Source organism: Rhinoderma darwinii, chromosome 3, assembly GCF_050947455.1.
Source record: "Rhinoderma darwinii isolate aRhiDar2 chromosome 3, aRhiDar2.hap1, whole genome shotgun sequence".
NCBI lineage: Eukaryota > Metazoa > Chordata > Amphibia > Anura > Rhinodermatidae > Rhinoderma > Rhinoderma darwinii.
Window position 1 is genome coordinate 317,100,533 of NC_134689.1, and position 11,710 is coordinate 317,112,242.

The window sequence follows — 11,710 nt, forward strand, 5'->3', positions numbered from 1 at the left end:
TCTTTCTTTTCTCCTGGCTGCTCTGCTTTATTTCTTCCCAATGCTGGTGTGTGTTAGCCAAACACGATCTCAGACAATAAAACCTACAGTGGAGATCTTTGATCAACACCATCTTTATAGCACATCTGAAACATGCAATAGAGGGAGGGGTGGCGGTGGTTGGTAAGGGAGGGGGCCACAGGCCATTAGGACTGATCCACGGTGTTCCAAAAGAAAAACTGGCTATGCGATCTGCTGTGTAAAAGAGTGTATTGTCCCTCTCAATGAGGATCTGTAGGTTGCAGATGATCCCAGATCACACACGGAGCCTCCTCACTTCAGTTCTGTTTACTTTAAGTGGAATTTTAGGGGGTGTCTTAGCGTGTGAAAGTATGTCTTTAGCTTGTTGGTGACTTGTGTGTCCTATTAGCTGAGGCAACATGGCGTCTTTCAATGCAGAGCAAGCTTTCTGTACAAAGCAGAGACTCTGTCTAGTAATACAAAACACATTGAGACAAGACAAGCAGGGAGACCCTGGTTCCCTCATCCATCCATGAGCAGCAGGCAGCCCCTATGTAACTGCTCTTCCTCCATCACTTTACTAAAGACAACAGAAAGACCCCCAGAACAACAAGGCAAGAGTTTATTTCTTAAACTCAAGACCCTCATGTTGAGAGTGAATGCAAATTAACCCCTTATGCCTTGTGGGGCTGTGAAGTCCATATACTCTCTCCTACACATTCATTGAATCCAAAACGCCAAAAGTTGTAGACCTCAGTGATACAGTCAGTGAACCGTGTGAGTGTGTGTTGTGCACACATCTCTCCATACATTACAGTAAACCTTTAACCTATTAGATGCCTGGACATATGGAATTGTAGATTTAGCTTCTTTAGTGTCAAGGCTCTGATATAGTCATAGCTGTGCCGCTGAAACATTAGGTCACAAATGTAATTCAAATCTTTGGCTGTCGTTATTGTGAGTTGTGTCTATAATTGACAAATAAGGGCTAGCATGTAGATGCAAGCTGAAATATAACCCTAACCACATGAAAATCCTTGTCTTGTCGTACATGGGCAGTGTGGTAGTGCTGAAATCTAAAGTGTAAATGCAAAGGGTTAATCTGAGAAACCCAAGTCCTGGTAAATTGTCAGCAGATACCGTGAACTACTATCTGTCAGGCAATTAGACACTTGTGCAAAACATTATGCAAACCCCATACCTGTTGGAAGAGTTATAAATACTATCGTGTCTAAGATAACACCATGATAACAGCCCAAGTAGTCCCTTCTTTTTACAGTTCAATTAAAACAGATGACTGTGACATTATTACATTGTAAAATACTGAGTTATCTGGAAAACGATATTGTGATGATAAAATGTAATGTAGCCATTTAGTAACAAGAAACCCAGAGGATACACTGTTGGTGCTTTCATTGTCAATTTTAATTTAAAGGGATACACACATCTAATTTGAAAAGAATGTGCTAGAGAGAGACGGGAGATACATGGGGTATTCATTAGCTCCTCAAACAGGCCTGCTTTCCTTGGGTTTCAGATGGTTAATAACAATAGCAGGATCTAGCCTTATTTCCCTGTAATGTACATATTATCGGAATCCTAGTATTGATAATATAGTTGTGATGGAAAGCTTTGTGGTCATGCAGCCCCTCTAGAAGACTGTTTCCCCAGCCAGCAGAGACAGAGAGGAGGGGAGCGGGGATCAGACTTGCGCTGCGCTGATCTCACTTGACAGAGCGTGTGTTCAGGCAGGACTGGATAATTTGTAACCCTGCTCCTTTATTAGGGATGGACAGCGAACTAATGAGCTCTTCCCCAGCACCAGGTCAACAGCGTTTATATACTTCTCAAAAACTTTCCTACGTTCCTTAGAAAAAGACGTTATATCAAATCCATCCCTGATCCCTGTGCGAGTGATTAGAAGATCACTGATCAGCATTGATCATATCATTTATATCATGTATAGACAAATCACAGTTGTTAGATTCACTCTGGATGAGTATTAGATCTCATTGTCTCCCTAAAGATCTGTATGAAGAGAGGACTCAATCCGGAGATTATATTATGTAGACTCACTGTAACGTCCTATAATATAATCTCGTATTTATGGCTGTGATATATGGATCTATTCATAATCTATCTATCTATCTATCTATCTATCTATCTATCTATCTATCTATCTATCTATCTATCTATCTATCTATCTATCTATCTATCTATCTATCTATCTATCTATCTATCTATCTATCTATCTATCTATCTATCTATCTATCTATCTATCTATCTATCTATCTATCTATCTATCTATCTATCTATATCTATCCCATAGATTCTCGTTTTTTTGTGTTTTTTTTAAGAAGCCCTCTCTAGGCCTTTGAATATATTTTAGAATGTTGACCATAAATCACGTTGGATAACCTAACGTACGTGTATGTGTATAGTAGCCTTCTTTTTTTAATCCATCGATAAATTACTACATATTATTATGTTAATTTAATTACTACAGTATGTTCAGACATGACAATATCCAGAGTCTGCAAGGTGTCAACTCTTCATCCAACATTTTAGGCCTATGGAGATATTTTTGAGTTTTATTTCTTTTTTTTTTTGTCAGCCACCTTAACGTTGTGGGGAACAAGACCAAGTGTATGAGAGGGGGTAACAATAGATAAAGCGGGCAGTGGGGTCAAGGGGAGAGGACCTTTGTCCAGGCCTTATGTATCCAGTACATTGTCTATTCCAGCTCTCCCTTGTATGGTTTTTCTCCTTCCTCTCTTCTCCCTCTCTCCCTTCCCTTCCAGTAAATTGGTCGGTAACGTGTGTCTTTATGTTCTGCCTATAACTAGGATGTAATCAGGCGCCACATGTCTCTCTCTAAAAGCATTTAATAAATGTCTATTAAAGCGCTACGAATGTAAGATAAATTTAGTAGCCTTGCTTCCTCCCTGTATCCGAACATTAATGATGGATTTACCTACAGGGATTCTCTTCCAGCACAGCCAGGGGTTTACTCTACACTCTATCCACCCAAATACAATTATTTACACTGCAGCATGTACTGTAGTATCCTCCAAATTCTCCTCTACCCCTCTCTGTACATTGCTCCATCATCTTGTATGGATGGATCCTAATAAAAGTGCAGGTTACTGCTCTACTGGGGGACAATGTTATTTTCCACAAGCTGCTCCAAGATATGTTTAATCCCATCCCCATAAAGTATCTTTATAGAGTTACAATTACCTCTCCCCTTCTATGCATTGTATTATGGAGGCTAGGCATCACTTAGCTTGGATTTCATTACAATTTTATTATTTTACTGTTTATTAGGCAAGAACTAATACACTACTGACAAACTTTTCTGTTGGATCTGGTTATAACAGTAATATCGCAAACGTTGACAGTGGAGATGCTGATGAATGAAACGTAACAAGACAGTGAAATGTTCTATGTGTATAGAAGGAGACACTTATTTTCTCTATAGACGTATAACAGATCTGTAACGTAAATAGAAGTGAGGGAATTTATTACCGAAGGCACCTGTGATTCTCTAATAGTCTTAATGCATAATTATTGAAGCAATTGTAATATACTATAGTGAATGCAAAAATATAAAATATATAAATATAATATTTGGGTATATATATTTATATAGTTGTATAGTGTTATAGATAGTTATTTATAGGCATTGCTAACAGCAATGCAAGAATGTGAAAGAACTAAGCTAAAGACAATTTTTTCACCCATCATTAATTTTTATGTTATTCACAACATAATTAGTATTATCTGTAACTTCACGGTGAAGTTATGTATGTGTGCATATATATATATATATATATATATATATATATATATATATATATATATATGTGTGTATACATATATGTGTGTGTGTGTGTGTGTGTGTGTGTGTGTGTGTGTGTTAGTATAGTTGTCGTACCCCCCACTGTCCTTTTGTACAGTGCTTTAATTACATTTCCAGATTTCATTGAGATGTCTCCTTACTTTAGCTGTCAGTTATCTTTGTCCCCTGTAAATGTAGGGCTATAAAATGTACCTATTGCTCTCAGCATGCATCCCTCTCTTTAAATGTTAGAAAATTGTGCCATCTACCAGTTATACCAAGTACTGACACATTGTAAGACCTCCAAAGACCTTAGCCTGACTTCAATGCAGCCATGTCACAGGCAGACCTCAAAGAGGGGCTTATTACAGCCAGTCATCAAGCTGCACCCCAAATACTTATACAAAGGTGGCACTGAACCCGCTGGCTGCCCACTGGATAACACAATTAATATTGTTGCTACTGCTTCTTATAAATACTACGACTACTATTATTATTATTACTACTACTACTAATAATACTAATAATGATGATGATAATAATAATAATAATAATAATAATAATAATAATAATAATAATAATAATAATATTAATAATAACGACATCCAGAAAAAAAAAATCTCTGTATAGTAAGTAATAGGCAGCACAGGGATCCCCTTAATCTACCTAGTTTTATGCGGGATTTTTTTCTATATAATTGTTTCTTTTTCTTTAATTTATTTTAAATACCATTATTTTTTCGCTGCCTACAATGAAGCATCACTCTGAGTTAATAAAATATGATCTACAAATATACATCTATCTATGCAAAGATCAATCATTTTATTACTGCCATAATCAGAACAGAGCATTTCTTGCAGAATACAGGTAAATACTGTAATATTGGCTGCAGCAGATAAGGCTGATGGTCATATGAGTGTGACTGTATATATACTGTACGCTTGGAGGTCATTTCATAGATTTCACCTGGCTTTCCAAACAAAGAGCAATCATAGCAGTTCATCTGTAATTTTACTAAGAACCATGGCTTATGTTATTGTACTACATGTTGTTATAATGGCCATTTTTACAATTAATAACGATGATCATAATAATAATAATAATAATATATGATAATACGTTTAGATTTTGTACGAGTTTAAGGCAAGGAAGCCTATATTTATTATATAAATGTATAGAATTTCTTAATATCTGCTAAATATGCCTTTTGTGTGATATAAAGGGTATTTGTGATTTTTCATTATGTTCATCTAATTTTTTTTGGAGGAGACAATTGGTTTAAAAAAAACGTAGACTTCCGACCATTAACCTGCTCCCTGCCAAGAGGGTGCAGTGCTGCTAATAAGGAAAAGGTTAACCCCTGAGTCTATGGCTTGCCTTTATTTTATGTATTATTGGAGGACTGCTTGGTCTGGAACGATTACCTCCTATGTGGGCAAAATAATTGAGGAGCTATGTGAGCCGCCTCTGGGTCAGCCATTGATCTGTGTAGACTACAGTAAAGCAATGGGTTAATGTAGCCTTATTAGCATGTATACAACACTACTGTGTCCCCTCTGTCTCCTTCAGCCTTCTGTTTGTTCTTCCATCACCATGTATTACAGTCACAAACCTGCAAACTATTTGCTCTGTTTCCCAAGACTCCATTACAAGTGTCCAGCAGGATTATTTCCAATATCTTCCCCTATTGCAGCATTTTTAGATTGTGTGTGTGTGTGGGGGGGGGGGGGGGGGGGGTAAACCCAGCTCACTGTGCTTTCTTTCACTCTCTTTACCCCCTTAATCTTTTCTGTATTTTTGGTGTCTTATTCAGCTTGATGCTATAGAACAAGGATGGTCCAGCTAGGCAGAAAATAGAGGGAGAAATCCTCCAACTACCTACAAAGGGACCCAGGGCTTTGTAAAGGCAGAAAGAAACAGAAATGAAAAGAAAATTGCAGCAGGCCAGCCTGAGATGTGTGAGTGTGTGTTGTGTGGATGTATATCTGTGTGTATCTTAAGGATGGCAAGCAGCAGGCTTTGTCCAGGGCTTATTGACCATGCCAGTCACGATGTGGGGGACTCTGGGTTAACCTCTTACACCAGGAGAAACCTTTTCATTTACAAACCGATAAATCTCAAACTCTGAGCACCTTTTGTGCTACAATGAGCGTGCCTGCTACCATTGCAAGGCTGGTTCTTCTACCTAAATGGAAAGTTCTGCAGACTTTATCAGTAGAAAGTTCCATAGCCAACAAAGAACTATTTTGAGATCCAACTATCTATCTATCTATCTATCTATCTATCTATCTATCTATCTATCTATCTATCTATCTATCTATCTATCTATCTATCTATCTATCTATCTATCTATCTATCTATCTATCTATCTATCTATCTATCTATCATCTATCTATCTCTCTCTCTCTCTCTATCTATTATATATATATATATATATATATATATATATATATATATATATATATATATATATATATATATATATATATATATATATATATATATATATTAGTCAATCTATAGTCAGTTTGCCTAGCTGCTTGTATACATCCTCACATTATGTTATAGCAATCCCAAATATAGACACAGATCTCCATTAGCCTCTAGTGTTACTATTGGTATAATTAATGTCAGGTCATTATAGTCAAGCAGTTTCTATGTTCTCAGCCTCATGTTATTTAGTTTCCTTTCCCTCTCAGTTAAACAAATATACAGCTTCCATGTTATAATGGACGTAATTGATTGAAATCATTCCAGATCTTGCATAATTTCTAAAAGATCCCATCTATTTCCATTACAATGTGTTGTTTTTTTTTTCTTCTTCCTTCCTTCTGGAGTAAATGAAGCCTCTCCACAATTATTAACGACTATTATAAACGCTGATTATTCTTAACTAATAACAAAGTTGTAAATTGCCACCTTTTCTCCGATATTTCTCGTGTGTCAGCGCTGGTGTGATGAATGTCTATTTCCTTGAAGGCATTGAGTGGTCAGTGTAAGTGATCTCCTATAGCCTGGGATGTGGCCCCTCCAATCCATAGACATATACTCTAGGATTGCTTCTGTACGCACAATGTCACACACAAATATATTTTGCCATTTTTATACACCATAACATTTCACTTTTTCTTTGCAGGGGAGCCAGATTATTTAGTTCACTATTTATATAAATTTACACTGTACGACTTTATTTTTGGCGCAACATTTTTTTTGGGTGCAATATGTTAAATGATTAATTATAGAATGGCTGGCATTAATAATTTATAATTGATTCATTAATGAACGCTTTATGTGCGCGGACACACACTATTTTATACAGTCTGGTTGGAGTGCACATATAAAGACTCATTGATAAATCGTCTATTCTGACATGTTTAAAACCTACTTCATCAATATGGGAAATATTGTGCCTTATCAGAGGCAGTTACATTAATATGACTGCACACAGGGAGAGAGGTGTCAGCAGGTTAAGCATGTTAGCAGGTGTGTCAGTGCCTGCAATGATCACATGATAAATATAATTTCTATGGTATGTGATATAAACTGTATTATATTACGGATCAGAGCACACTCGCCTTTATTTTCCCGAAATAGTCATGACTAGGACATTAGTAGTGATCGTTCACTTGTGTGTTACTGTTCTGCCTATATGTGTGTGTAGTATTTTATATCATGACCGCTCAAGGTGACTTCAAATATTAAAATGAAGAAGAGAACCGGGAGTCGTACCCCACTGCTGGGTGAGGGGGAGCATCCGTTCTGCAATAGTGCACAATATTCGGGGACATAGCATAACGTATATATATATATATATATATATACAAATACACACACACACACACACAGACGCCCACATGCACACACACACACACACACACACACACACACACACACACACACACACACACACACACACATATATAGAGCAGTGGTGGATACTTGGAATTTCCTATGATGATGAATGAGTTTCTGTGATATACAGAAATTTAATTGCACAAAATGGACTTGTTGATTAATATCTACACGGTTTTTAGCGAAATATTACTTTCTCTCTTAATATTTTATGGCGCTGAAAATAAAATGTATATAGAATTGTGTCTTTAATTGAATTTCTGGCAGCTGCTTGGAATTTGCAAAGCTAGCAAATGAATGCCAGCTAATGAAAGTGACTCTGGTGAATGTGTTACATGGCTGTGTCTCCAATTCAGAATAAAATATCTGAAAATAATACACCGGGCAGTGGGGAGAAGCGTCCTTGGAGCTCAGGATAATATTCCTACTATGGTCTCCTTAATGTTGATTTCTAGAAATACAATCTAATGTATCTTTCTTCTATAAAATTATATTATATGCAAGGTCTCAGTTATGTTAGGGATTCATTTGGAATAATGGTCGCTCATTGATTATCTCTACAAAAGGCATTTCATGTGGTGTCTCTAAAGGCCTTGTACGTGTACGGATTGTGCGATATTTTTTAAAATGATCTTGATAAACTTGACATATAGCACCTATCGAGAATTAAAAAAAAACAAAAAAAAAAATATTACACTCCACCAAGGAACAATGAGTATTGAGCTATATACTAACATGTCGCTATTATTATTATTATTATTATTATTATTATTATTATTATTATTATTATTATTATCTAACATGGAAATTGACAAAACATAAATGATAACAAATAACACATTAATAAAATATGAAATCGATTGATAAAATATGTATGTAACACTTTAAGAGTGTGCATGCAATTTAACCACTTAATGTGTTCGGGGGACAATAAAAGAACAGCAGAACTGAACAATGAACTCCTTGCAAATATCACAGATTCCACCCTGATCGCTTGAAATGGACATGTTTGCGGTATATAGAGATCTGAAAGTAACAGTCCGTGCACTGAAAAAAGGGGCAGGGAATGGACTGATTTATATGCTTATATACTTATGTCCACCTATAACTGTAAGATTGCACTACAGTAATTCCCAGATAATCAATATATAAGCAATTCTACCTCGTGTGCTATAAATCAGACGTACAACCACTATTTCAACAGTCTTTATGCTTTACGTCAAGGAATACATATATATATATATATATATATATATATATATATATATATATATATATATATATATATATACATATATATATATATATATATATATATATATATATATATATATATATATATATATATATATATATATATATTTATTTGAAGAATATATATGACGAATATTATTTCCACATGATGATGAACATTTCATTGTCACTTGATTGTTTCCAAATATTTATTATTATTATTTTTCCCATTCAGGAAATAAATGACACCTCAATCGAGCTCCTTAATAAACTTTATTTTTTAAGAAACCTAAATGAGTGTGTTTTCATTGGTGTGATGTGACGGCTGCTGCTGCTGCTGCTGCATTGTGTGCATGCTTAGTGTAATGATATAATATCTATAGGCTCTGTGGTGTGTTAATGTGTTGGAAGAGTCTGTCTTGTGTTTCTTCTTCAAACCTTGAGTCATTAGCAATCCCCTCTGGCTACATGTTTTGCATGAGAGAAACATTATGACATAGTTGTAATACAAACCCAACCTATTTGCTCTGCATCTCTTCCTGCGAATGTAGTGGGGATCCCAATATACAACTTCCTACGCAAGAAAAAGAACCTGCCAAATCTCAGATATTCACTGGATGCGCATAAGAAAAGTCAGAAGAGTGCAACGAAGTGTAGCCTTTACTGGATTTCATGTACCTCTGAGATTATTAGGGAAATTGGGAAACCAAGGACGCAGAGGTTGTGTCACAATACATATAAGGGCAGGTTCAGACGTGGCGGAGTTTTTCCGCTGCAAATGTTGGTGCAGATTTGGGGCAATTACGCAACGAATCTGCACCAACATTTGCATATTGACAGGTAATTCAGACGTTACAGAAAACACAGCAGATTTACCATAGATTTCAGTTTTTGCATTGCAAAGGCTGAAATCCGCAGTGAAATTCCGCTTCTTCTCCGCAACAGACAGTGCGTGCTGCGGAGGAAAAAATCCGCACCGCAGCCTACGATCCGCAGCGGAGTTCCACAGCAATTCCTCCACGTCTGAACCTGCCCTAATACACATTCTATTACTTATTGATAAACAAAAGGTAGATGATAGATAGATAGATAGATAGATAGATAGATAGATAGATAGATAGATAGATAGATAGATAGATAGATAGATAGATAGATAGATAGATAGATAGATGATAGATGATAGATAGATAGATAGATAGATAGATAGATAGATAGATAGATAGATAGATAGATAGATAGATAGATAGATAATGGATAGGGTAGATGACAGATAGATAGATAGATAGATAGATAGATAGATAGATAGATAGATAGATAGATAGATAGATAGATAGATAGATAGATAGAAACATAGAGAGATAGATAGATAGATAGATAGATAGATAGATAGATAGATAGATAGATAGATAGATAGATAGATAGATAGATAGATAGATAGATAGATAGATAGATAGATGGATGGATGGATAGATAGATGATAGATAGATAGATAGATAGATAGATAGATAGATAGATAGATAGATAGATAGATAGATAGATAGATAGATAGATAGATAAATAGATAGATAATTTAAAAGTAGAACGATGGACAGCTAGATTAATTCCAAACTCATTAGCGTAATTTATCTCAAAATTTATATTAACATTTCAGTGTTTAAAAACCATAAGACGTGATGATATTACATGATTTCCATCCTAGCTGCCACCTATATAGGACTGGATTTATAATAGAGGACGGGATGTATCTAGCTATGAAGATGACATGGTGTCATTATTCCATCCCACTCTCCACGAAGATCGGCCTGGATATCAGTGCCTTTCAGATCTGCATCGATTTCTCCCTGTACAATAATTCAGTTATTATCTGGTAGAAAAGTCATTGCTTCCTGTATATCGTTAGAATTATCATCAGCCGATAATCATTGCATCAGGATTCTTTTCACCGCATTAGAACTTGCATCTCACAACCGGTGAAGTCTCTGTGTGCACTGTTATCAGGAGGAGAATGCTGTGTAATGTAATGGCTACTACTCCTCATTGTCCAGTCCAGCGGCTTCATCGTGAAAATTGTGCATATTTCACAAGTGTTCTATGGATTGATCTTTCCTGATCATTTTCTTTTCCCTGTTGCTATTATTCATTCGGCAGCAAGGTGGCGCTGTGACGTCTACATCATCCCGCAGTGTCGCCTTTTCTGCAAATAGAAGTTCAAATATTCCTAAAAAAAAAAGAACTTTCTATAGTGAGGAATGCAGGAGTATATCTATATCTTTTCAAGAAATAACGCAGAACGTTAAATGTTAATAGCAACCATGTCAATTACAAAAATATTAAATAGTAATAATTATAAAGTAATAGCAGTAAAGTAATGAACACTATCATCTATCATCTATCTATCTATCATCTATCTATCTATCTATCTATCTATCTATCTATCTATCTATCTATCTATCTATCTATCTATCTATCTATCTATCTATCTATCTATCTATCTATCTATCATCTATCTATCTATCTATCTATCTATCTATCTATCTATCTATCTATCTATCTATCTATCTATCTATCTATCTATCTATCTATCTATCTATCTATCTATCTATCTATCTATCTATCTAATCTATCTTCTCTTGTTTTTTTTTTTTTTTTTCCTTCTAAATCTAAATTGATACATAACGGGGATATTTGACTCGTATAGGAGAACGGATCCTGTCTGAACGGGTACAAATTGCGCAAAATTAATAGGAGTCATGAAATAATTATTTCCTTTTTTGCTGTGTTTTT